Source organism: Triticum urartu, chromosome 3A (genome assembly GCF_056163025.1).
Source record: "Triticum urartu cultivar PI428250 chromosome 3A, HENAU_Tu73, whole genome shotgun sequence".
In the NCBI taxonomy this organism is placed as follows: Eukaryota; Viridiplantae; Streptophyta; class Magnoliopsida; order Poales; family Poaceae; genus Triticum; species Triticum urartu.
The window spans coordinates 120079303-120104857 of NC_141875.1; the positions used below are offsets into that span (position 1 = coordinate 120079303).

The following is a 25555-nucleotide window of genomic DNA, read 5'->3' on the forward strand; positions in this document are numbered from 1 at the left end:
GCTACGAGAGATGGATCACAGTTCATTACCACTAGACGGGCAGTGCCATGCAGCGAAAGAAGAGTTGAGGCAGCGCGTCCGCATGGATCGTCTCCTCCTCGTCCGATCTCCCTCGTACAACCGGTAGTCGGTTCCCACGTACAGGTTCGCCGGAGCGGCACAAGTGCACCGCCTCTAACGGTATCCGTGCGTGCAGGAGGAACGTCGTGCGGCGGGCTGCTAGGTCCGATCACACAACCGGTGGTGAGTGGAGGTGTCTATTCGCAACACATGCAAACCCTAGTGACAGCACCGAAGCGATCAACCGCATGATTGTGCCGCACCCCACTTTATATAGGCGTCCGTCGTGGGCTCAACACTTGGGCCTCGCGCAGACCCTAAAGCCCATAAGTCTACTTGGCCACAATCCGAATACAGCTCGGATCGCATCCGACCAGTGTCCTCGGATCCGACCTCGTAGGTTCCTTCCCTTAAGCGCGTGACCCCTTAGGTTCAAGCCGGCTTGGTCGCAGTTCGGATCACCTCCGGACTACCTAGCTGGTAGCGGCTTCTAGCAAGGCGTGCCGACCACCAAACAAACTACGAAGTTGGTTAGGCGAACCTGTACATCATACTTCCATTCCTTTTGCCACACGATATATGTTGTCGGGCTCAAGGCGAGCCTGTCATCCTTGTGCTAGCCCGACCTCTTTCTCGTTCCAGTGATGCCGACCACAAACCAGATTATCTCATAATCCTTGTTGCATGGCCATGCTTATCCTGGTTGGATCATTCGTGGGGCCCATAGTATATCTCTCCTGATCGGAGGGGCAAATCCCATCTTGCTCGACCATATCTCGCAGCATGGGTCTGGACAAGCCCGAAACCTACCTTTGTAACTACCCAGTCACGGAGTAGCGTTTGGTTGGCCCAAAGCAAGTCTGTTACCATCCCGAGTACATGCGTCAGCTCAGGTCTTAGGACATAGAAATATGTTGTACTCGAGACTCGCACATGGCATATCGCTGTGTCTCATAGTTGGGTCTGTCCGACTCGGACCTTATCTCGACTCGGATCCGACTACGTCAAATCCGACCAGATCCTTCCAAGTCCATATTATCCGGTTAGCATCCAATGCTCCATGGCTAGTGAGACCAAGCCATCGATCGTGTCATATGCTATTCTAGTTGGCTGCGCATCCACACAACCCTTTCGACTAGGGACCTTTTAGGACAGTCATCATACAATGCATAGTCCCACAAACAAGTCAAGTACTTGCTGATACACATCATTGATAATGTCCAAGGACTATCTTTATTCATAAACACATAGGAAATATCATCATACATGATTGCCTTTAGGGCATATCTCCAACACCTTGCCGTCCCCGATAAAGCAAGAAGGGCATGTCGACAGCGCATTAAATTCGTTTGTCCTACGGTGCCATGAGATAGACTCAACTACTGTACAACTTTCCACCTCCTATGTGCCACTGTGGCTGCCCTTTTGACTATAAAAGGAGGCCCACGGCGGACTGAGAGAGGATTCAGACTTTTTGGACCCTACACGCTTTGTAGCTAGTCCAAGAACACCAGATAAACATAAACCAGCAGGAGAAGGGTATTACGCATGACTTGTAGCCCGAACATGGATAATCCCCCCGTGTTTATCCCTCAAACCCACTCTTTCCATAGCCCCGCGCCCGCCAACCGTAGAAAAAGGGATTCTTCGTGATCCCGTAGGTGTCGTTTCCCCCCGACATCTTTGGCGCGCCAGGTTGGGGGCGCAAGCTGTGAAAATCCGATTTGGAGGTTAGCACACCGACTTAATCATCACCATGTCCCCCAAGAGAAAGGGGATCACAGCGATCGGCTCGTCCGGGGTCGGCCCGTCCGTGCCAGCACGAGCAGGCGGCCGGGTGGCCACGGATGGGTCCAGAGACGTGGCACACGAGTATCCACGACATTCTGGCGATCGGAGCCAAGTGAGCATCGTCGTCCAAATCCGAGATGACGAGCCACATGCCGCTAGGTCCGGGGCGGGGCCATGATGCCCACGGGCGGCGCGGAAGCCTCTACGGCACCCCAGCTAGCACCCGCACGGCGCTTTCCCCAGGCCGCACGCGATGAGCAACACTACGATGCCGGAGCCCTCGGGCACCACCGCAGAAAGAGCCCTGTGCGCCACTCGCAGGACGAACCAGGCCGGTGTGCGCGCTCAGACGCCGATGCAGACGGTGTGCGACCGCGAGACCCTGACAGAGCCCCTTCTAACCCGGTTAGAAGTCGGAGCGCGTCACGGTCTACATAGATCTCGTCGCCGCCTATGCCAGCAGAAGCGCTGGCGCGCGTGCAGCCGCTCCTCGACTTCCCCCTGCTGCGGAGAAGCTTGACGAGTGGAGGGACACCATCCGAAGCCTTGTCATCTTCGCCAACAAAGACGAGCCACTCCAAACGGGACCCTCACACCAGCATCCAGACGAGCTGGTGCATGCCAGCGGTGAGGGGACCACAAACGCTGCGACCATAGTGCACTCCCCCCCCTGCGGTCACGACAACAGCCACCGGCTCGTCGAGCCGACGTCTGTGACAATGTTTCCACAGTGTCGTCCGACCCACGAACCCACCATGACCAACATCAAGTCCTTCGGGAATAGGCCCAGGAAGACGCTCGAACTACCATTGCACGACGACGGGAGACACGCCATCAGTCAGATCGGCGTACGGGGCCTACTATGGACCACCCGGAGTCGGGGGGCCCTGGCGACCTGCCTTACAAGGTGGGTTGTCCAGCCTTTACCCGAGAGCTGCTGCAGTTCCAGTGGCCCTCCCACCGCACGTTCAAGCCCGATGTTGGCAAGAAGTACAATGGCAAAACCCACCTGTCGGAGTTCCTCGGCATCTACACCATCGCGATGCAAGATGCTGGAGCTCGCGATGACAAGGTGCTTGCCAATTACTTCTCGTTGGCACTCAAACCCAATGTCATGTCGTGGTTGATGCACTTGCCAGTGAATTCCATTTATTCTTGGTCAGATTTGTGTCATGAGTTTGTTGGCGCCTTCACTGGAGGCCACCAAGCTCATGGCCAAGCAAGCGATTTGCAAATCATCCCGTAGAAAGAAGGTGAAAACCTACGCAAGTACATACAGAGGTTTAGCCGGGTGCAGTACAACATTCCAGACGTTCATCCTGCCGATGTCATCAGTGCATTCCATCAGAATGTGCGCAACCGCAAGATGCGTGAAGAGTTGGCGATGAACAAGGTCAAGGATGTGGCCGAACTTTATGTTCTGGACAATAGATGTGCTCGAGCTGAAGAGGGGAGGAAGTACCTCGGCGAAGACGCTGGTGGGGAAACCGACTCCACAGACGAAGACACCGCCGCCCCGACAAAGAAGGGTCAGCGCCACAACAAGAAACATAAGGGCAAGACTATGCTTGCCGTTGAGGGATCCAGTGAGCCCGTCGGCGCCAAAAAGGCCAAGGCTGACGACCCCGACAAGGAGGTTGCCAGGTGTGCCGCCTGTATAGCCCTGGCGGCTGCCGGCAAGACAGGAGGCTCCGCCAAGCAGTACTGCAAGATCCACCACAACAAGGGCCATGACCTCCAGAACTGCCGACAGGTTGAGCTGCTGGCAGAAAAGAAGAAGGCTGAATATGAAAGGCGAGACAAGGAGAAGGGTCAGGATGGTGCCGAGGGGTCCGGAAAGAAGCATGGAGGCCAAGGGGGTCGCCGTGGCAAAGATAACCAACAAGAGAGGCCTGCTCAGGGCCGCGACAAGAAAGAGGAAGATGATGATCATGACAACGATGACGAGTCCGGCGAGCACGAGTTCCAGAAGGCTACAGAGGCCATATGCATCGACGGTGGCGCCTCGTTGCACACCTCACATCGCCAGCTGAAGCAGTGGGTGCGTGAGGTCACTACAACGGAGCCATCGTTCGATGCCTAGAAGCCACTGAAGTGGTCCCGCATGCCCATCATTTTTGACACCGAGGATCACCCTGATCGCACAACTGCGGTCAGGTGTTTGCCGTTGTTGATTTCACCAACAATACGCAACCTCAAGGTGACCAAAGTGCTGGTTGACGGTGGGGCCGATCTGAATTTGATCTTGCCCGCTGTGATTATGAAGTTGCAGATTCCTGACGGAGACCTCGAGGAGACGGGCACGTTCCAAGGGGTCAACCCGGGAAGGAGTCAGTCGAAAGGTAAAATCACGCTGCCCGTTACGTTCGGGGGCGAGCTGAACTACATGACAGAGAAGATCGTTTTTGATGTTGCCGAGATCCCCTTGCCGTACAAAGGGATCCTTGGCCGCCCGGCGCTGGCCAAGTTCATGGCGGCGTCACACTACGCATACAACACATTGAAGATGCCGGGGCCGCTGACCATCATCACTGTCCCCTCTGACAAGAAAGACGCGCTCATCTGCGCCGACCAACTCTACCGAGAGGTAGTTGCGGCAGCTGCCGCTAGGGCACTTGCTCCTACCGCTAAAGCCCCGAGAAGGAAGAAGGCCGGCAGGACCTCTTGCACCCACTCCGTCAAGCGCACCTCTTCAGAGTGTTGTGCTCCCGTTGAGGACGTGCCAGAGAGCTCCACCGGCAAGAGCAAGAAGTCCAAGGCTGCACCACCAGAAACCAAGAAGGTGTCCGTCAAGGAGGACGGCACGGGCGGGGCTTTCACTATAAGCTCCACCCTTGACAGCAAATAGGAAAGCGGGCTCGTCGCCTTCCTATAGGCGAATGTCGACGTATTTGCATGGCAAGCATCTGACATCCCCGGCGTTCCCAGGGAGGTGATTGAGCACCATCTTGCTTTTTGTCCTCACGCACGGCCCGTCAAGCAGAAGGTCAGGAAGCAAGCTTTGGAGCGACAAGAGTTCATCATTGAAGAGATCAGGAAGTTGGAGGCGGCAGGCCTAGTAAGAGGAGTACTCCACCCCACGTGGTTGGCCAATCCGGTGGTGGTGCATAAGGCGAATGGGAAGTGGAGGCTGTGTATTGATTACACAGACATCAATAAAGCCTGTCCAAAGGATCCTTTCCCTCTGCCACGCATCGACCAAATTGTAGACTCCACTGCCGGGTGTGACCTGCTGTCATTCCTCGATGCCTATTCAGGATACCACCAGATCTTCATGATGAAGCAAGATGAAGAGAAGACCGCGTTCATCACCCCATGTGGTACGTACTGTTTTGTACGAATGCCTTTCGGGTTGAAGAGCGCTGGTTCAACATTTGCCCGAGCGGTCCAGATTGGTTTTGAGCCCCAGCTACATAGAAATATGGAAGCTTATATGGATGACATAGTGGCCAAAACCAAGGACAGGGCCACGCTCGTGCAAGATTTAGGAGAAACATTCACAAATCTGCGCAAGATCAACCTCAAGCTCAACCCAGAGAAGTGCATGTTTGGTGTCCCCACCGGCAAACTTCTCAGGTTCTTTGTGTCTCAACGTGGAATCGAAGCAAATCCCTACAAGATCAAGGCGATCGAGCAGATTGAGGCACCGAAACGGGTCAAAGACGTCCGTAGGCTCGCCGGCTGCGTTGCTGCCCTGAGTAGGTTCATCTCCAAATCTGCTGAGCGCGCCCCCCTTTTTCAAAGTTTTGAAAAAGGCGGGTCCAGTAAAATGGACTCCGAAGGTAGAGGTAGGACTGCAAGATTTGAAGAGGTACCTCTCCTCCACGCCAATACTGGTCGCGCCTAAACCACGGGAGTCGTTGCTGCTGTACTTAGCAGCAACAAATCAAGTGGTTAGTTTTGCACAACCCAGATGCGACAAGGAGGATTGTGGAGTGGGAATTGGAGCTGTCGAGCTTTGGCCTCAGGTTTGAAAGTACTTCGACAATCAAGAGCTGAGCTTTGGCAGAGTTCATAGCAGAGTGGACCGCAACGCCCGACGAGGAGATTCAAGAGACCACCCTTCCCGACAAGGAGACGAGCAGTGAGTGGATTATGTACTTTGACGGAACTTTCTCGCTCCAAGGTGCTGGTGCTGGCATACTACTCGTTGCACCCACCGGAGAGCACCTCAAGTACGTAATTTAGATGCACTTTCCCTGAGAAAAATCAACGAACAATACGGGGGAGTACGAGGGGTTGGTTGCCAGTCTCAGGATCGCTGCAGACCTCGGAATCAAGAAGCTCATCATCAGGGGTGATTCGTAGCTCGTCGTTAAGCAAGTTAACAAGGATTACCAGAGCCTGCTGATGGAGGCCTACGTGAATGAGGTGAGGAAGTTGGAAGAACGTTTCGACGGTCTACAAGCAGAGCATGTTCCCCGAGCGGAGAAGGCATTGCCGATGACTTGTCGAAATGCGCTGCCCTCAAGTTGCCTGTGGAACCAGGTACCTTTGTACTTCAGTTAACTCAGCCATCCGTTGAGCCATTGGCAGGGCAGAACAAGCGAAGGAAGACAAGCCCCGGCAAGTACCTCCCAGCCGAGCTCCCAGGAGCCATCGGCAAGGAGGTTGTCGGGTACCCCAAGCTTGTCGAGGGGAAACTACCTCTGACAGGGCCCCAGGCCCTGACCATAGAGGCAGTTGCCCCTGCGGCCGAATATGTGCCTTTGGTCCTTGCCGTCGAGCCCCAGGCTCCGGCATGGGTGCGGCCCACCGTCTGTTTCCTCCAAACAGGAGAGCTCCCCGAGGAACAGGAAGAAGCCGAGAAAGTAGCCCGTCGATCCAACATGTACCAGTTTGTGGATGATACCCTCTACAGAAGGAGGCCAAACGGTGTGAGGCTGAAGTGCATTCCTCAAGAGGACGGACTAAAGTTGTTGGTAGAGATACATGGAGGTGTATGTGGCTCCCACATAGGGTTAAGGGCCCTTTCCAGCAAGGCATTCCGGCAAGGTTTCTTCTGGCCCATAGCCCTCCAGGATGCAGCTGCGCTAGTAACCAAGTGTGAAGCATGTCAGTTCCACTCGAAGAAGCTTCATCAACCAACTCAAGCCCTTCAAGCAATCCCTCTCTCCTGGCCATTCTCGGTCTAGGGACTCGACATACTGGGCCCTTTCCCCCATGCTGTCGGGGGCTTTGAGTCCTTGTACGTCGCAATCGACAAGTTCACAAAGTGGACCGAAGTAGAAGTAGTGAGGAAGGTGACAGCACATTCGGCCGTCAAGTTCTTTAAGGGGACAGTTTGCCATTTTGGTGTGCCCAACAGGGTCATCACCGACAACGGCACACAATTCACAAGTCGCACCTTCATGCAATACATCCAGGACCTCGGTAGCAAGGTCTATTTCGCTTCACTGGCACACCCACGGAGCAACAGCCAGGCGGAGAGGGCAAATGCTGAAGTACTGTGAGGCCTGAGGACAAACACTTTTGACAGGCTGCACAAGTGTGGAAAGCACTGGATTGATGAGTTGCCGGCGGTTCTTTGGTCGATCAGAATGATGCCAAATCAAGCCACCGGACAAACACCTTTTGCCCTGGTATACGGGGCAGAAGCAGTTCTCCCCACGGAACTCACATATGGGTCACCTCGAGTGCTCGCTTATGACGATCTTGAGCAAGAGGAATTGCGGCAAGATGACGCGACGCTCCTTGAGGAAGATCGTCTTCGGGCGGCTGTGCGAGCTGCACACTACCAGCAAGCCTTGCGCCGCTACCATAGCTACAAGGTTCATGGCCGAAGTATTGAGGAAGGTGACCTTTTTCTTCGGCGCGTTTAGTAGGTGAAGAATTCCAACAAGTTGACGCCAAAGTGGGAAGGCCCTTACCGGGTAATACGAGTCACCAGGCCTGGCGCGGTCCACCTGGAGACCGAAGATGGTATCCCAGTGAGCAACTCCTGGAACATCGAACATCTTCATAAGTTTTACCCATGAGGCGCGGTTGCCGGGCCTCCCAGCAAACCACCTTTTGTACAAGCCTTGTCGACAAGGCATGTAACCCTTTGTACAGAGCCAGGCGCAGACCCTGAGCATAAATAAATGAAGCGCTGCACCCTAAGTTTTAGCATGCATGCTAGGTTAAGTCTCCCTCTTTGGTAGGATTGATAGTGCTCGGCGGCAGCTAACCCCTAGCATAGAGGTTGCGTGTGTGTCTTTCCGTCTTTTCTAGTCCTTTCTTTGGTTCGCAGGCTGCACATGCGTTTCAGCCAAGCCATTTAAGGGCAGGGAGACGGTTCGACATCCTCGACCCCGGCAAGCCATTGCCGGGGGCTGCAGATTCAAGTATTCAACAACGGCAAGCCAAGGTTGTCGAGGGTTGCAGATTCAGATAAGTCTTTTATCCCCTGTTATGCATTTCCATATGGAACTGGGATGTATGAAGCCTCGTTTATTCCTGGGACACCGTGCTCCCCCTTTCCTGTGCCCAAGAACTATTCTCTGGGCCGGAACTTGGTTGTAGTTGCGGTGGCAAGGAAGCAAACGAAAGGGCCTAATCCTACTTCGCCCCTGCCTCCGCCGAGAGCGTGGGTATGGTCGTGCTATGAAGAGAGGGGACAGCAAGGCTTGTTGCCGGGCGATAATGTCTATCTTAGGAATAGATTCATTCCTTGGCATGGGCCTCGCTCACGCACAAAGAACCCGACAAGCAACCTTTTTCATCAATACGTTCCAAACAGGTACAGTTCGTACGGAATGTAAACATGAGCAAGGGGATTACAAGGTTTAAATCTAACGAGTGCCCGCAGGCTTAAAAATTAAAAAGGATAGGTGCCCCGTGATCCCCGTTCTTGCCCTCTTCCTCCCATGTGCGACAGGCGAAGGCAAAAAGGAAGCAACAGGGAACACACCGATGGAGAGCTTGACAAGGAAGACCCTCGGCAGGGCGCGTGCCCGAGGGAGGAGGGCGGCACGGTCAGTCAGAGTCAGCGTCCTCCTGCTTGACGCCCTCGTGGTTGTTGTCGCTGTCCTCCTCGTCACTCTCGCTTAAGGAGGAGTCTTCATCATCGGAGGAGCTCTCCATGCAACACCTTAGGCGAGCTCCCAAGTCCCCAAAGACCTTGACGGAAAGCAGGCCGTTCTCCATTAATTTGAAGTGGAGAATGAGCCCTCCGACAGGCTGTGGGCACGAGCGAAGGTCTTCCATCCACGACGAAGATGCATAACGTGAGGGGCGGGGAAGTCGATGTCGACCCGCATGCTGCCATTCCCACAACCCCTCATATGCAGCCTCAAAGCCTGTGGCGGGTCGAGCTCCAACTCCCAAGAAAACGGAGTAGGGAGACGAAGACGACGGTGCACTGGCCTGCGCAGCCTGATGACGAATTCATGGGGCTGGTCTCCGACGTGGCCCTCCATTGGGGAGGGGCCGCTAGCGGAGGTGAGGCCGGTGCGCCACCCCGCCCTCCTCTTCCCTGAGCGCCATGCGGCGTCTCGGCCTCGCCCCCTCCCTCTTCCTCTCACGGCCGGCTCCTCCGCCACGAGCTCTTGGGAGGGAGGGGCACGCTATCGAACAGAGACCCTCGTCGCCGCCGTCAAAGTGCTGGCGCGCCCTCTCGCCATAGCAAAAGGAAGGAAGGAGCCAAGGTGGGAGGAGATGAATGATGAAGGATTGAGGGGTGCCATCCCCTGCCCTTCTTATAAAGGGGCGGGGCCGGGGCTCGACCGCCCCACTCAACCAACCCGGCCGCCAGGGGCACAGGGAATCAAGACCAACCCGCTGCTCCAATCAGCGACGACCCGGTTTCCCGCTTCGCCATTTAAGGCCCGTGCCCCGTGCATCTACTGCCTACCATTTTCGACGCATGGGTGACACGTGGCGAGCAAGCCAAAATCGAGAAGACAACTTAAGTGGCTGTTTTTCACCCCATGATCGTGGGGCACAGGCGCCTTGAAGGCCGCAACTCGAGTCCACTTAGTAAATGAGTCGCCCCCCTGCATTTTCCTCTTTTTATGGGGAAGGCGCGGGCCACCTCTTTACCATGATGTGACACATGCCTGCAACAACTGTCCCACACACGACCCCCACGTCACGCATTCAACGCGGGTCATGGGGAAGTGCAACGAGCAAGGGAGTTACTGCAGTAAAAACTCCGCCCGCCCGCACACCATTCTTGGCCTGGCCCAATAATGCCCCGTGCTTATATGTGGCCCAGGCCCGAGGGCTCCTGTTGGTGTACAAAAGTACGGGTCCCTTTTTGTACACCTTTACTTGTGCGCGGGCAATCGCAGCCCCATGCCCGTGGCCACACTTGGCGGGGCAGAAGAAGCCAAGGTTACCACAGCCGTGCTCAAGACCAGGAGCATGAAGAACTGAGGGGCGAGGTGAAACTCCCCTGGCAAGGTCCTTGCCGGGCGCGGCCTTCACGACCCCGGCAAGAACCTTGCCGGGGCAACTTGCGCAACACCAGCAGGGCTGCCACCCTTGGGCCTAAGAGTTCAGACGCCCTCAACCGCATTGGAACCAAAGCTCGGGAGGCGCCTCCGTGGTGGCATGCAGATCTGTGTGAAGACCAAGAACATACAAGACTAGATGAGAATCAGAAGACGAAGATCCTCGGCAAGATCCTTGCCGAGGATACCCACGAGACCCCCCGGCAAGACCCTTATCGGGGAGGCCCACGATGCCGTGACAAGACCCTTGCCAAAGACATCCGCGGGGCTGCAGCCAGGCCCACACCTGCCAAGACTCCACCGCCGTTCCCACACAACTGCCAGCCCACCAACTAGGCCAGCACCTGCGTGGCGATGTGCGGCTTCCAGGCCAACTCAGCAAGCACCTGCGTGGTGGCCTGCAGATCTTCGTGAAGACTCTGCCACCACACCAACTCAGGAGCCAGCCAGCGTGGCACTACACGCCTCGTCAGTTCGGACGCGCGTCGAAGCCAGGCGAGGCGACGACAGCTGGGACAAGCTTCCTTGCCGTCCCCGATAAAGCAAGAAGGGCATGTCGGCAGCGCATTAAATGCGTTTGTCCTACGGTGCCAGGAGATAGACTCAACTACTTTACAACTTTCCACCTCCTGTGTGCCACCGTGGCAGCCCCTTTTGACTATAAAAGGAGGCCCGTAGCGTACTGAGAGAGGATTCAGACTTTTGGACCCTACACACTTTGTAGCTAGTCGAAGAACACCAGATAAACATAAACCAGCAGGAGTAGGGTATTAAGCATCACTTGCGGCCCGAACCTGGATAATCCCCCCATGTTGACGCCCACCAATCGTAGCAAAATGGATTCTTTGTGATCCCGTAGGTGTCGTTTCCCTCGACACAGACTGACGTTGTTTTCACCAAAACTACAATGGTGTTGTTTTTGTGCAGAAATAAAAGTTCTCGAAATTGGACGAAACTTTTTGGAGAATTATTCTGGAATAAATGAAGATTTTGGAACCAAGACCCACTGGAGGGGATGCCTCAGCGGCCCACTAGGCACCAGGGCGACCCCCTCTGGCGCACCCTGGTGGGTAGTGGGGCCCACGGGGCTCCGCTGACCCTAATTCCAACTCTATAAAATCCTAATTTTGCAGAAAAAATAAGAGAGAAAGTTTCATCGCGTTTCACGGTACAGAGTTGCCGCCACCTCCTGTTCTTCACTGGTAGGGAAGATCTGGAGTCCATTCTGGGCTTCAAAGAGGGGGATTCGCCGCCATCGTCATCACCAACTCTCCTTCATCACCAACTCCATGATGCTCCCCACCGGGAGTGAGTAATTCCTTCGTAGGCTTGCTAGACGGTGAGGGGTTGGATGGGATTCATCATGTAATCGAGTTAGTTTTGTTAGGGCTTGATCCCTAGTATCCACTATGTTCTGAGATTGATGTTGCTATGACTTTGCTATGCTTAATGCTTGTCACTAGGGCCTGAGTGACATGATCTCAGATCTGAACCATTTATGTTTCAACCAATATATTTGTGTTCTTGATCCTACCATGCAAGTTATACGCACCTATTATGAGTTATGATCCGCATACCCAAAGGTAACAATAATTGGGATTATTTCCGCTGATTACCATTGCTTTAGGAGTTCATGTATCCAGTATGTGTTAATGCTTTGTTCCGGTTCTCTATTAAAAGGAGGCCTTAATATCCCTTAGTTTCCTTATGGACCCCTCTGCTTTAGGAGTTCATATTATAAGCACATTTGACTATTTATAGAATACATGCCTACATTATATTTATGAACTGGAGCTAGTTCTATGTCACTCTATGTTATAACTACTATATGATGAATATCATCCAATGAAATCACCGATCCAGTGCCTATGAGTTTTTCACATATTGTTTTTGCTAAGTTACTACCGTTGTTGCTACTGTTGCAACTGCTACAAAACTATTGCTATCTCTGTTACCATCACTACTACTATTACCACTTCCATCAAAACTATCATACTACTGTGCTACTAATCACTTTGCCGCAGATATTTAATCTCCAGATGTGGTTGAATTGACAACTCAACTGCTAATATGTACAAATATTCTTTGGCTCCCCTTATGTCGAATCTATAAATTTGGGTTGAATACTCTACCCTCGAAAACTATTGTGATCCCCTATACTTGTGGGTTATCATTGGACTACTCCCTCCTCATCATGGTGACCATAGGAATGATGAAGATGAAGGAAATATGCCCTAGATGCAATAATAAAGTTGTTATTTTATATTACCTTCTTCAAGATAAAGGTTTATTATTCATGCTAGAATTATATTGATCGAAAACTTAAATACATGTGTGAATACATAAACAAACACATTGTCCCTAGTGAGCCTCTACTAGACTAGCTCGTTGATCAAAGATGGTTAAGGTTTCCTAGCCATGTACATGAGTTGTCATTTGATAACGGGATCACATCATTAAGATGATGATGTGATGGACAAGACCCATCCGTTAGCTTAGCATAATGATCGTTCAATTTTATTGCTATTGCTTTCTTCATGTCAAATACATATTCCTTCGACTATGAGATTGTGCAACTCCCGGATACCAGAGGAATGCCTTATGTGCTATCAAACATCACAACGTAACTGGGTGATTATAAAGATGCTCTACAGGTATCTCTGAAGCTGTTTGTTGAGTTGGCATAGATCGAGATTAGGATTTGTCACTCTGAGTATCAAAGAGGGTATCTCAGGGCCCTCTCGGTAATACACATCATAAGCTTGCAAGTAAACGACTAATGAGTTAGTCACGAGGTGATGTATTATGGAACGAGTAAAGAGACTTGCCGGTAACGAGACCAAACTAGGTATGAAGATACTGACGATCGAATATCGAGCAAGTAACATACCGATTGACAAAGGGAATTACGTATGTTGTCATAAGGGTTCGACCGATAAAGATCTTCGTAGAATATGTAGGAGCCAATATGGGCATCCAGATTCCGCTATTGGTTATTGACTGGACAGGTGTCTCGGTCATGTCTACATAGTTCTCAAGCCCATAGGGTCCACACACTTAACGTTCGATGCCGATTTGGTATTATATGAGTTATATGTGGTTTGGTGACTGAATGTTGTTCGCAGTCCCGGATGTGATCACGGACATGACGAGGAGCTCCGAAATGGTTAGGAGGTAAAGATTGATATATAGGATGATGCTATTTGTGAAGGAAATATGCCCTAGAGGCAATAATAAAGTTGTTATTTTGTATTTCCTTATATCACGATAAACGTTTATTATTCATGCTAAAATTGTACTCCCTTCGTCCCAAAATATAAGAACGTTATTAACACTAGCATAGTGTCAAAAACGTTCTTATATTCTAGGACAGAGGGAGTATTAACCAGAAACTTGATACATGTGTGGATACATAGACAAAACACTGTGTCCCTAGTAAGCCTCTACTAGACTAGCTCGTTAATCAAAGATGGTTGAGTTTCCTAACCATAGACATGTGTTGTCATTTGATGAACGGGATCACATCATTAGGAGAATTATGTGATGGACAAGACCCATCCGTTAGCTTAGCATAATGATCATTAAGTTTTATTGCTATTGCTTTCTTCATGACTTATACATATTCCTTTGACTATGATATTATGCAACTCCTGGATACCGGACGAATACCTTGCGTGCTACCAAACATCACAGCATAACTGGGTGATTATAAAGATGCTCTATAGGTATCTCCGAAGGTGTTTGTTGGGTTGGCATAGATCGAGACTAGGATTTGTCACTCTGAGTATCGGAGAGGTATCTCTGGGCCCTCTCGGTAATGCACATCATAATAAGCCTTGCAAGCAATGTGACTAATGATTTAGTTGCGGTATGATGCATTATGGAACGAGTAAAGAGACTTGCCGGTAACCAGATTGAACTAGGTATGAAGATACCGACGATCGAATCTCGGGCAAGTAACATACCGATGACAAAGGGAATAACGTATGTTGTCATTACGGTACGACCAATAAAGATCTTTGTAGAATATGTGGGAACCAATATGAGTATCCAGGTTCCACTGTTGGTTATTGACCGGAGAGGTGTATCGGTCATGTCTACATAGTTCTCGAACCCGCGGGGTCCGCACGCTTAACATTCGATGACAATTTTGTATTATATGGGTTATGTGATTTGGTGATCAAATGTTGTACAGAGTCTCGGATGAGATCACGTACACGACGAGGAGTCTCAAAATGATCAAGAGGTAAAGATTCATATATAGGACGATAGTATTCAGACACTGGAAGTGTTCTGGGGGTACCGGGTACGTATCGGGTCACCGGAAGGGGTTCCGGGCAACCCCTGGCAAACTATATGGGCCTAATGGGCCAAGAGAGGGACATACCAGCCCTAAGGGGCTGGTGCGCCCCCCATATGGGCTGGCCAAATTGGAGTAGAAAAGGGGAAGGAGGAAAGGAAAAATGGAATAGCATTCCCCCTTCCCCATCTTCCCTTCCTACTCCTAATAGGAACAGGAAAGAGGGGTGGCCGAATTGGGAGGACCCCAAGTAGGATTCCTCCTACTTGGGGCGCCCCCTTGGCTGCCTCTCCTCCCCTCCAACCTATATATATGAGGGGGGCACTGCTAGAACACACAACAAACATTGTTAGTCGTGTGCGGCACCCCCCTCCACAGTTTACGCCTCCGGTCATATTCACGTAGTGCTTAGGCGAAGCCCTGTGCGGATCACTTCACCATCACCGTCACCATGCCGTCGTGCTGATAGAACTCTCCCTCGACACTTTGCTAGATCAAGAGTTTGAGGGACGTCATCGCTGAACGTGTGCAGAACTCTGAGGTGCCGTACGTTCGGTACTTGATTGGTCGGAACGAGAAGAAGTTCGACTACATCAACCGCGTTGTCGAACGCTTCCGCTTTCAGTCTACGAGGGTACGCGGACACACTCTCCCTCTCTCGTTGCTATGAATCTCCTAGATTGATCTTGCGTGAGCGTAGGGAATTTTTGAAATTACATGCTACGTTCCCCAACATTTGGTCTCCGGTATGGTTTCAGAATGCAGTAGAAAGTTATCGGAATACCGGGAGGGGTTCCGGAGGCACCGGGAGAGTATTGGGCATTATTGGGCCATGTAGAGGGAACACACTAGCCCACATGGGCTGGTGCGCCCCCTCTAAGGCAGCCACACCCAATTAGATGGAAGGGGGAGGCACCACCTCCTTTTACCATATCCTGGAGAGGGGAGGAAGGAAAGAAGGGGGCGCCTCCTCCCTTTCCTTCTCCCTTATGCCAATTTTTGGCAGGGGGCGGGGGCGCGCCAAAGTGAGGAGCCCTAGGGCTGCCGCCACACCACTTAGGGCACCCTAGGGGCCGCTTCCTCCCCTCCCACACCTATATATATGTGGGGAGGGGTTCCACACAATACACAACTTCTTCCATGCCGTGTGTCGGCACCCCTCCGCCTCTAGTTTACTCCTCCGCTCTATATCGTCGCAGTGCTTAGGTGAAGCCCTGCGGGATTACTTCACCACCACCGTCACCACGCCGTTATGCTGACGGAACTCATCTACTACCTCGTCCCGCTTGCTGGAGCAAGATGGAGAGGACGACACCGAGCTGAACGTGTGCAGAACGCGAAGGTGCCGTGCGTTCGGTACTTGATCGGGCGGATCATGAAGGTGTACGAATACATCAACTGCGTTGAATAAATGCTTCCGATTACGGTCTATGAGGGTACGTAGACACACTCCCCCCTCGTTGCTATGCATCTGTAACACCCCGGATGTAACTATCCATATTTGTAACTCCGACTCGTGCCATTCTCGGCTTTGTGATATGATATTCCCTCCGTGGTTGGGTTTTGTCTTTTGCTTTGCATTTTTCTCATGTCATGCATTTCATCTCATGTCATCATGTGCATATCATTTGCATTCGTGTTCGTCTCATGCATCCGGTCTTTTTCCCCGTTGTCCGTTTCGCGATCCGACACTCCCACATGCACCCGTCGCACCCGTCTAATCTTGTTTCGTGAGTGGGAGAAAAACGTTCTCGGAATGGGTCGAGATTTGTCGAGTGGCCTTGGTACATCACCGGTAGGCCGCCTGTCAAATTTCGTTCCATTAGGAGGTCGTTTGATACCCCAACGGTTAATCGGGTAACCGCAAAAGCCCTCTTTTGTTGCAGCCCCACACCCCTCCAAAATAGCCCACTAACCCATCTAAACCCCCTTCATGCTCTTCATCGTTGGATAACTATTGTGTGGGGGAAAACCGCACCTCATTTCGACACTCCTACTCCCCTACCTATAAATATACACCCCCTCCAAAAAGCGCACACGAAACCCTAGCAAATAGCCCATCTCCTGCCGGACATGTCCGGATCCCACCGGACGAATCGCCGCCGCCGCTCTGCGCCAATAGCATCGTGCCACCTGTCCGGCGCCTTGCTCCCACCGCTGCCGGCCTGGGCCTGAAGCTCTCCGCCGCCGCCCGCGCGAGGACCCCCGAGCCGCCCGATCTCCTCCACCGAGCCACGCCGTCCCCGCGCCTACGCCACCTCCCACCGGCGACGCCCTTCGCATGCGCCGCCGTCCTTCACTTGGCTGCCCGCCGACCTCGTCGTCCACCTCGGCGACCGCGTCGCCCCGGAGCCCCTCGCCGGCGGCCCCACTCCGTCGCCTCCTCCGGTGAGCAGATCCGGCCGGTCCCGACCCCTCCAGCCGCCCCTCGAGCTTCTCCGGCCGCCGTCCACTTCTCCTCCAGTGAACCTCGGCGACCGTGCCCGAAACCCTAGATCTGTTTCGGAGGTGAAATTTCCTCTAAGTTTCGAAATCCCATTACCTGATACCAACTTGTAATGCCGCGATGCGGCTATAGCTCCCACGGGTCGAGGCACGACTTAGAGACATAACCGCATAGTGGTTTTGTCGCAAGAAGGGTCATCTTCACAAATATCCCATGTAATGAATAAGACAGGGATAAATAGAGTTGTCTTACACTTGCCACATCACACAATACATGAATAATTCATACATCATCCAAAATACACTCATAGTCCGACTACAGACAAATCCAAAAGAAAAGGAAGATGAACCCCAAATGCTAGATCCCCGATCGTCCCAACTAGGCTCCACTACTGATCATCAGGAAACGAAACATAGTAACGACCAATGTCCTCGTCGAACTCCCACTTGAGTTCGGTAGCATCACCTGCACTGGTATCATCGGCACCTGCAACTGTTTTGGAAGTATTCGTGAGACACGGGGACTCAACAATCTCACACCCATGAGATCAAGACTATTTAAGCTTATGAGTAGGATAAGGTTTTGAGGCGGAGCTACAACAAGCGCTAAGAAAATATGGTGGCTAACATATGCAAACAAGTGTAAGATGAGAAGCTACGCAACGGTCGAGAAGCTAGAAGTGATCAAGAAGTGATCCTGAAACTACTGCGTTCAAACATAACACAAACCGTGTTCACTTCCCGGACTCTGCCGAAAATACACCATCACAGCTACACACGCGGTTGATTCATTTTAATTAAGTCAAGTCTCAAGTTCTCTACAACCAGATATTAACAAATTCCCATCTGCCACATAACCGCGGGCACGGCTCTCAAAAGTTTATACCCTGCAGGGGTGTCCGAACTTAGCCCATCACAAGCTCTCACGATCAACGAAGGATATTCCTTCTCCCGGAAAGACCCGATCAGTCTCGGAATCCCGGTTACAAGACATTTCGACAATGGTAAAACAAGACAAGCAAAGTCGCCCGAATGTGCCGACGAATCCCGATAGGAGCTGCACATATCTCGTTCTCAAGGCACACCGGATGAGACATCCTACGAGTAAAATCAACCCTCAAGTTTCCCCGAGGTGGCCCACAGTCTACTCGGTTCGGACCAACACTCAGAGGAGCACTGGCCCGGGGGGGGGGTTAAAATAAAGATGACCCTCGGGTCTGTAGAACCCAAGGGAAAGTTATAGGTTGTTAGGAAAATGTAAAACCAAGGTTGGGCCTTGCTGGAGGAGTTTTATTCAAGGCGAACTGTCAAGGGGGTCCCATAACCCCAACCGCGTAAGGAACGCAAAATCAAGGAACATAACACCGATATGATGGAAACTAAGGCGGCAAGAGTGGAAGAAAATACCAGGCATAAGGCCGAGCCTTCCACCCTTTACCAAGTATATAGATGCATTAATTAAATAAGAAATAATGTGATATCCCAACACATATCCATGTTCCAACATGGAACAAATTCAACTTCACCTGCAACTAACAACGCTATAAGAGGGGCTGAGCAAAAGCGGTAACATAGCCAAACAACGGTTTACTAGGAAGATGGGTTAGAGGCTTGATATGGCAATATGGGAGGCATGATAAACAAGTGGTAGGTAGCGCGACATAGCGATAGAACGAACAACTAGCAAGCAAAGATAGAAGTGATATCGAGGGTATGGTCATCTTGCCTGCAATGTACTCAAAGTTGTCGAAAGCTTGATCCTCGTTTGCGTACTCAACAGGTTCCTCGTTCACGTACTCGTCTCCTGGCTCTACCCAAAGCAAGAACACAAGCAACGGAACAACAATCAATCACGGTGCAATGCACAAGCAACATGATGACATGGCATGGAATGCAAGATATGATGTGCAATGCATATGCGTGATCCAGAAGGGAAAGAATGATCAAGGCATGAACTTGTCAAAACAAATATGCCGCTGGAAAGATGAGGTAATTTTGGTCGAAATCAATATAAGGATCATCGGAAATGGATGCACGATTTGCAAATGGAAAGCAATACAAGAATGAAGCAAATCTGCGATTAACAGCATGATAGCACTTAGAATGCCACAAGAAACTAAGCTACTACACTCCAACATAGCAACAAAGCATATGAGCATAAAGTACACATGAAGCTCTTCAAAACATGAACACTAAGCTCCTGCTGTTCTCAATAGAACAAGATCAAAATATCATGGCAAAAATGCAAACAATATCAGCTTCATAGACTTAGAGAAAATACTAACATGTCAAAAACAACATCAGGAAGCCATGTTTAGAGCAAGCAAACAACATGCTACAGGAACATAACGTGGCAAAAAAGGCATGGCATGCTAGTAATAAACACATAGAACAAAGCTCCTTAATTATCATAACCCAAAGAGGCATGGAAATTGATGTGGCACCCATGCAAACATGGCAAGTTATGTTAACAGTTTCAGACTTAGAAGAAAAATAGATCATGGCATAAACATATTCATGATAGCAACTTTGGAAGCTCCATTCACTCACCACAAGGCATTACATGGCATGGCAAGGTAACCAACATGAAGTAAACATATTCAAGAAGCTAAGCATGTCAAGAGCAAGTTCATAGGGTACATGCATCACTAGCAATACCCATGGCAAAGTTGAATCTCATGTTAACAATCTGTCAGGAACAATATTTAGCAAAAGTAGAGCAAGGAAATGACATGCTAGATTGATCCATAATTGCATCCAAAGGCATTAATGGATAGAGCAACACCACATCTACAAAACATGCTTACTGAACTAACTCAAAATGTGCATCGATCTCATGGTAGCAACAAGTTTACATGGCATCAAAATGTAACAGGAAAATGACTACAAAAATAGTCTGAAATCAGCAACATTATGGAGCCTAAATTGCATGCTTGTGCTAGTCACCACATAGATAAAAAATACAAGGTTTTCACCCCTGTAAAGATGGCATGGTGGACCTCATAAAACATGTAGACATCATGCTCATAGGGTGCACATACAAAATGCAACAAAAATGACAAATCACCAAGTTCTGTCAAATTTCAGCAGACATCATTTTATAGCACTCTTGAAACTACGACAATGGCATCCAAATGGAGAGTAACATTCATGCAAATGCCACTAACATGAAGAGCATCACGAGACGAACATTTTGATATATCATATGCATGATTTGAAGCAACGAGCATGAATTTATGGCATGACAAAGGAGACATGAAAATAATGGGATTTCGGGACCGTAGGGGTCAGGACCGGCCGGATGTGCTCACCGGAGGAGGCGCCAGAGTGGGGCCGCCGGCGAGGGGCTCCGGGGCGGCACGATCGCCGAGGCGGACGACGAGGTCGGCGGGCAGAAGAGTGAAGGACGGCGGCGCGTGCGAAGGGCGTCGTCGGCGGGAGGCAGCGCAGGTGCGGGGACGGCGCAGCTCGGTGGAGGAGATCGGGCGGCTCGGGGGTCCTCGCGCGGGTGGCGGCGGAGAGCTTCGGGCCCGGGCGAGCCCGACTCGAGCCGGCGAGCCAGCGGGTAACCGCAAAAGCCCTCTTTTGTTGCAGCCCAACACCCCTCCAAAACAGCCCAGCAACCCATCTAAACCCCCTCCATGCTCTCCGTCATTGGATCACGATCGTGTGGGTGAAAACCCCACCTCATTTGGACACTCCTAGCTCCCCTACCTATAAATATACACCTCCTCCAAAAATCGCAGACGAAACCCTAGCAAATCGCCCCTCCGCCATCGGACACGTCCGGATCCCACCGGACGAATCGCCGCCGCCGCTCCGCGCCAATAGCATTGCGCTACCTGTCCGGTGCCTTGCTCCCACCGCTGTCGGCCCGCCGGCCCGAGTCGGGCCCGCCCGAGCCCGAAGCTCTCCGCCGCCGCCCGCGTGAGGACCCCCGAGCTACCCGATCTCCTCCATCGAGTCGCGCTGTCCCCGCACCTGCGCCGCCTCCCGCCGGCGACGCCCTTTGCCCGCGCCGCCGTAGTCCCCTCGCCGCGCCGCCGTCCTTCACTCCGCCGCCCGCCGACCTCGTAGTCCGCCTTGGCGACCGTGCCGCCCCGGAGCCCCTCGCCAGTGGCCCCACTCCGGCGCCCCCTCCGGCGAGTAGATCCGGCCGGTCCCGACCCCTCCGGCTGCCCCTCGAGCTTCTCCGTTCACCATCCACTTCTCCTCCGACGAACCTCGACGATCGCGCCCTCAACCCTAGATCTGTTTCAGAGGTGAAATTTCCTCTAAGTCCCGAAATCCCATTATTTTCATGCCCCCTTTGTCATGCCATAAATCCATGCTCATAGTTTCGATTCATGCATATGATATGTCGAAATGTTCATCTCGTTATGCTCTTCACGTTAGTGTCATTTGCATGCATGTTACTATCCATATTGATGCCATTATCATTGTTGCAAAAGTGCTATATGATGTTAACTGCTGGTTCTTAACAGAACATGGTGATTTGTCATTTTCATTGCACTTTGTGTGTGCATCCTATGAGCACGATGTCTACATGTTTTATGAACTCCATCATGCCATCATCACAGCGGTGCAAGTCTTGTATTTTTGTGATCTATGTGGTGACTAGCACAAGCATGCAAAGTAGGCCTCATAATGTTGCTGATTTCAGACAGTGATTTTGCTAAGTCCTTTTTCTGTTACATTTTGATGCCATGTAAACTTGTTGCTATCATGAGATCCATGCACATTTTGAGATAGTTCACTAATCATGTTTTGTAGATGTGGTATCGCTCTATCCATTTATGCCTCTAGTTGCTACTATGGAGTAGTGTAGCACGTCATTTTATTGCTCTACGTTTGCTAAATATTGTTCCTGGCAGATTGTTAACATGTTAATCAATATTGCCATGTGTTTTGCTAGCGATCCATGCATCCTATGAACTTGATCTTGCCATTTGTAGCTTCATGAACATGTCTTATTACTGTTGGTATGCTTGTGTTGTCATGTAATGCTTTGTGGTGAGTGGCATGAGCTTGCAAAGTTGCTATCATGAATCTGTTTCTGCCATGCCCTGGAATTCCACCAAGTCTGAAACTGTTAACATAACTTGCCATCATGGGTGCCACATTATTTTCCACGCCTCTTTGGGTTATGATCATTAAGGAGTTTTGTTCTATGTGTTTATTACTAGCATGTCATGCCTTTGTTTGCCATGTTATGTTCCTGTAGCATGTTGTTTGCTTGCTCTAAACATGGCTTCCTGATGTTGTTTTTGACATGTTAGTATTTTCTCTAAGTCTGTGAAGCTGATATCGTTTGCATTTTTGCCATGCTATTTTGAGCTTGTTCTGTTGAGAACTAGCAAGAGCTTAGTGTTCATGTTTTGAAGAGCTTCATGTGTAATTTATGCTCATATGATTTGTTGCTATGTTGGAGTGCAGTAGCTTAGTTTCTTGTGGCATTCTAAGTGCTATCATGCTATTAATCGCAGATTTGCTTCAGTCTTGTATTGCTTGCCATTTGCAAATCGTGCATCCGTTTCTGATGATCCTTATATCAATTTCGACCGAAATCACCTCATCTTTCTAGTGGCATATTTGTTTTGACAAGTTGATGCCTTGATCATTCTTTCCCTTCCGGAGCGCGCATATGCATTGCACATCATATCTTGCATTCCATGCCATGTCTAGCACAATGTTGCTTGTGCATTGCACCGTGATTGATTGTTGTCCTATTGCTTGTGTTCTTGCTTTGGGTAGAGTTTGGAGATGAGTATGTGAACGAGGAACCTGTTGAGTACGCTAAAGAGGATCAAGCTTTCAACAACTCTGAGTACTTTGTAGGCAAGATGACCATACCCTCGATATCACTTCTATCTTTGCTTGCTAATTCTTCGCTATATCGCTATGTCGCGCTACCTACCACTTGTTATATCATGGCTCCCATATTGCCATGTCAAGCCTCTCACCCACCTTTCTAGCAAACTGTTGTTTGGCTATGTTACCGCTTTTGCTCAGCCCCTCTTATAGCGTTGTTAGTTGCAGGTGAAGTTGTAGTATGTTCCATGTTGGAACATGGATATGTTGGGATATCACAATATCTCTTATTTAAATTAATGCACCTATATACTTGGTAAACGGTGGAAGGCTCGGCCTTTTGCCTGGTGATTTGTTCCACTCTTGCCGCCTTAGTTTCCGTCATACCGGTGTTATGTTCCTTGATTTTGCGTTCCTTACGCGGTTGGAGTTATGGGACCCCCTGGACAGTTCACCTTGAATAAAACTCCTCCAGCAAGGCCCAACCTTGGTTTTACAATTGCCTAACAACCTATAACTTTCCCTTGGGTTCTATAGACCCGAGGGTCATCTTTATTTTAACCCCCCGGGCCAGTGCTCCTTTGAGTGTTGGTTCGAACCGAGTAGACTGCAGGGCCACCTCGGGGAAATTTGAGGGTTGGTTTTACTCGTAGGATGTCTCATCCGGTGTGCCCTTAGAACAAGATATGTGCAGCTCCTATCGGGATTTGTCGGCACAGTCGGGCGGTCTTGCTGCTCTTGTTTTACCATTGTCGAAATGTCTTGTAACCGGGATTCCGAGACTGATCGGGTCTTTTCGGGAGAAGGAATATCCTTCGTTGATCGTGAGAGCTTGTGATGGGCTAAGTTGGGACACCCCTGCAGGGTATAAACTTTCGAGAGTCATGCCCACGGTTATGTGGCAGATGGGAATTTGTTAATATTTGGTTGTAGAGAACTTGACACTTGACTTAATTAAAATGAATCAACCACGTGTGTATCCCTGATGGTCTCTTTTCGGCGGAGTCCGGGAAGTGAACACAGTTTGTGTTATGTTTGAACGTAAGTAGTTTCAGGATCACTTCTTGATCACTTCTAGCTTCTCGACCGTTGCGTAGCTTTTCATCTTACTCTTGTTTGCGTATGTTATCCACCATACTTGCTTAGCGCTTGCTGCAACTCCACCTCATTACCCTATCCTACCCATAAACTTAAATAGTCTTGATCTCGCGACTGTGAGATTGCTGAGTCCTCGTGACTCACGGATACTTCCAAATAGTTGCAGGTGCCAATGATACCAGTGCAGGTGATGCTACCGAACTCAAGTGGGAGTTCGACGAGGACCTTGGTCGTTACTATGTGTCGTTTCCTGATGATCAGTAGTGGAGCCCAGTTGGGACGATCGGGAATCTAGCATTTGGGGTTTATCTTCCTTTTTCATTTTGATTTGACCGTAGCCGGTCTATGAGTGTTTTTCGATGATGTATGAATTATTTATGTATTGTGTGACGTGGCGAGTGGAAGCCAACTCTATTTATCCCCGTCTTATTCATTACATGGGATGTTTGTGAAGATGACCCTTCTTGCGACAAACCACTATGCGGTTATGTCTCTAAGTCGTGCCTCGACACGTGGGAGCTATAGCCGCATCATGGGCATTACAGCATATCCATGGATAGATCATTGCGTGTGCATAGAATTGTTTTTGTTTTCCATGCAACGATTCCCAATAGTGGCATCATGAGCCAGGTCTATGCGTAGATTATATGCATGAGTAGAACACAAAGAGTTGTGGGCAGTGATAGTCATACTGCTTACCACCAACATTTTATTTCAATTCGGCGGTATTGTGGGATCAAGCGGCAAAGACCAACCTTACATGTCCACGCACATGAGACCGGTTCCACCGATTGACATGCAACTAGTTTTGCATAAAGGTGGCTGGCGGGTGTTTGTTTGTCCTACTTTAGTTGAATCAAATTAGACTGTGTCGGTCCTTGAAGAAGGTTAAAATATTAAACTTGACGAAACACTGTTGTGCTTTTATGCATAGGTAAGAATGGTTCTTGCTAGAAGCCTGTAGCTGCCACGTAAAACTTGCAACAACAAAGTAGAGGACGACTAACTTATTTTTGCAGGGCATGTTGTGATGTGATATGGTCAAGACATGATGTGATATACGTTATTGTATGAGATGATCATGTTTTGTAATTTATCTAGCAACCGGCAGGAGCCTTATGGTTGTATCTTTATTGTATGAAATGCATACGCCATGTAATTGCTTTACTTTATCACTATGCATTAGCGATAGTTGTAGAAGCAATAGTTGGCGAGACGACCACGACGCTACGATGGAGATCAAGGTGTCGAGCCAGTGACGGTGGAGATCATGAAGATTCTTTGGAGATGGAGATCAAAAGCACGAGATGATGATGGCCATATCATGTCACATATTTTGATTGCATGTGATGTTTATCTTTTATGCATCTTATTTTGCTTAGTACGATGGTAGCATTATAAGATGATCCCTTCACTAAATTTCAAGGTAAAAGTGTTCTCCCTGAGTATGCACCATTGCTACAGTTCGTCATTTTGAGACACCACGTGATGATCGGGTGTGGTAGACTCTACGTTCACATTCAACGGGTGTAAGCCAGATTTACACACGCGGAATATTTGGGTTAAACTTGATGAGCCTAGCATGTACATACATGGCCTCGGAACACTAGAGACC

The 25555-nt window shown here is 50.2% G+C and overlaps 1 pseudogene; it reads right to left on the reverse strand.

Annotated features, from left to right (window-relative positions):
* Window positions 1-10331: 10331 nt before the first annotated feature.
* The window catches only part of LOC147978870 (uncharacterized), a 94942-nt pseudogene continuing 79718 nt past the window's right edge, over window positions 10332-25555 (reverse strand).